The sequence below is a fragment of the Gigantopelta aegis genome, chromosome 3 (genome assembly GCF_016097555.1).
Source record: "Gigantopelta aegis isolate Gae_Host chromosome 3, Gae_host_genome, whole genome shotgun sequence".
In the NCBI taxonomy this organism is placed as follows: domain Eukaryota; kingdom Metazoa; phylum Mollusca; class Gastropoda; order Neomphalida; family Peltospiridae; genus Gigantopelta; species Gigantopelta aegis.
This window is the reverse complement of record NC_054701.1, coordinates 30209537-30211851: the sequence shown is the minus strand read 5'-3', so window position 1 is coordinate 30211851 and position 2315 is coordinate 30209537.

Sequence of the window (2315 nt, the reverse complement as noted above, 5' to 3'; positions counted from 1 at the left end):
ATTGTATGTTTGCTATAAGTGTTATGTAATACTTTATGCAATAAACATGTTCTTCTATAAAAAAAGAAAAAAGAAAAAAAAGAAGAGATGTGTCATGAACCTGTTTGAACAGACACCTTGATATGGATGTCCTCAGTATGGAAGCTCTGTGGGTGCAACCTAATCACAATAACTGTGAAACTTTACTTGATACTGTTTACCGCACACCATGCAGTACCTATATTAATCTTGGAATTTAATTTCTCGGTGTTATTTTTAGAGAACGTGTATCCTAATTTAATAACCAAATAGTTTTATATTTTTGAAATAAATAATACATAATTACAATATCAAAGTTACTTTCCACAAAAATAGTGTTTAATTAAAACTCAGTTACTTGATATGTATGATACATTTATTATGCAAAAAACAAACAAACAAAAAACCAAACAGTTAAGATTAAGTATTATTTACATCTAACAGCTATCAAGATATTTTTAAAAATCCAAAAACCCCTTTTCCCGCCATTTTCAGGCCAATAATATGACTGTGGGGTTACAAAGCTTTTTTTGCAAACCGCCAATAAAAATTTGAAATACGTAAGTCATAAGAAGTCGCAAATGTATTTTTCGATACACGACTGTATATTTTCAATATTCTACAGGTTTCCTCACTTAGATGTATTATGTATGGGTAGATTAATTCACTGTTTATTCTAATAAAATTAAGATAGTCACTTGAATCAGTATCTGCATTATTCTCTATTCCATTTTCCATTTTCATTTTATACAGGTCTTTCATACCAGACACATGGGCTGCGTTCAGCCAGACCGAGCAGAAAAAACGTCCGGTAAACTGGTTTATGCGCTTCACGTTAAACCAAATGGCCATGTCGGGAACCAGTCAAATAGTTCGCGAACGTTAACACAACGTTCGCTGGCTGAACTTAGCACTTATTGTATGTGATCAGATTTAGTATGTAATCTAGATCTATACAAGTTCCGTTGGTTTGATTAATTCGAGTGTGACTGAGTGACCTGGCATACATTTATTGTATGGTTACTCATCGCAACTTTGCAGACTTGAGGGATCACGTATTCCATTGAAATAAGCTATGTGTGACGAGCCCTTTATTTCCTTTAACGATGAACGGCGTGTAACTGACGTTCTTTTCAACACGATATGTCCTGGTGTTAAAACGATTGCAAAATAAGGTAATGCTATTCATTTCAAAACCAGTGCACAGGTCAGTAACGCTATAGTATTCAAACCACTGCGGAATAAGGTAATATATAATGGTTAAAACCAGTGCATAGGACTAATTTTAGTGTTGAAACCACTTTATTATTTCAGTTCTTTTTTTTCACTAACACACATTCCACAAACTTTGCAGAGTGTTGAATGTAATCCGAGATGGCAAGAATGTTCCACTCTGAACTGAGCAGCGACCACAACACGTGGTTTTGTGACGATGAAGTCGACACCCACGAGTACGCTGTATCGCTCAAAGTGGAGGAGATCCTGTATCACAGCCAGTCACAGTACCAAGACATCCTCGTCTTCAGGAAGTACGTCCTCGTTAGCAGTTCAACAACCAGGGCAGTAACTAGTAGGAAAGGAGGGGAGGGGAGGGGTGGGGACAGGTCGGCAGCTGCAGACAAATAAATAAGACAAAGTGCTGTTTAGTTTCACAGTGCTCTTATTGCCCAGGGCCCCGTTCCACGAAGCGATCTTAACCCTAAGATTACCTTAAGCGCATAGCTACCCTATGGGTGGGTGTGGGTGGGTGGGTGGTGGCTTTTGTGGTTATTAGTTGTTTTTGTTTGTTGTTATTGTTATTGTTTGTTTGTTGTTTTTGTTTTGTTGTTGTTGTTGGGTTGTTGTTGTGTTTTTTTTTGTTTTTTGTGTGTGGGTTTTTTTTGGTTTGTTTTTTTGTTTTTTTGTTTTTTTGGGGGGGGGTGTTTTCTGGTTTTTGTTTGATTATTTGTTTGGGTTTTTTTTGTAGTTTTTAGTTGTTGTTTTTTTTCTCTTTTTTATTATTATGTTTTTTTTTGGGGGGTAGGGGTGCGTACCTCCTAGCACCCTTATCTGGACCCGCGTCTGAATTATACACACACACCCACCCCCACTAGTCTATAGTTAGAGTATATATAGTTCCCTATACATGGTGATGTTTCTACTATATCTGTTTCAGCAAGCTGTATGGAAATGTGCTGGTTCTGGACGGTGCCATACAGTGTACAGAGTGGGACGAGTTTACTTACCAGGAAATGATAACACACCTCCCAATGAATAGTCATCCAGATCCTAAACAGGTAAAGTAAAAGTGAAAGTAG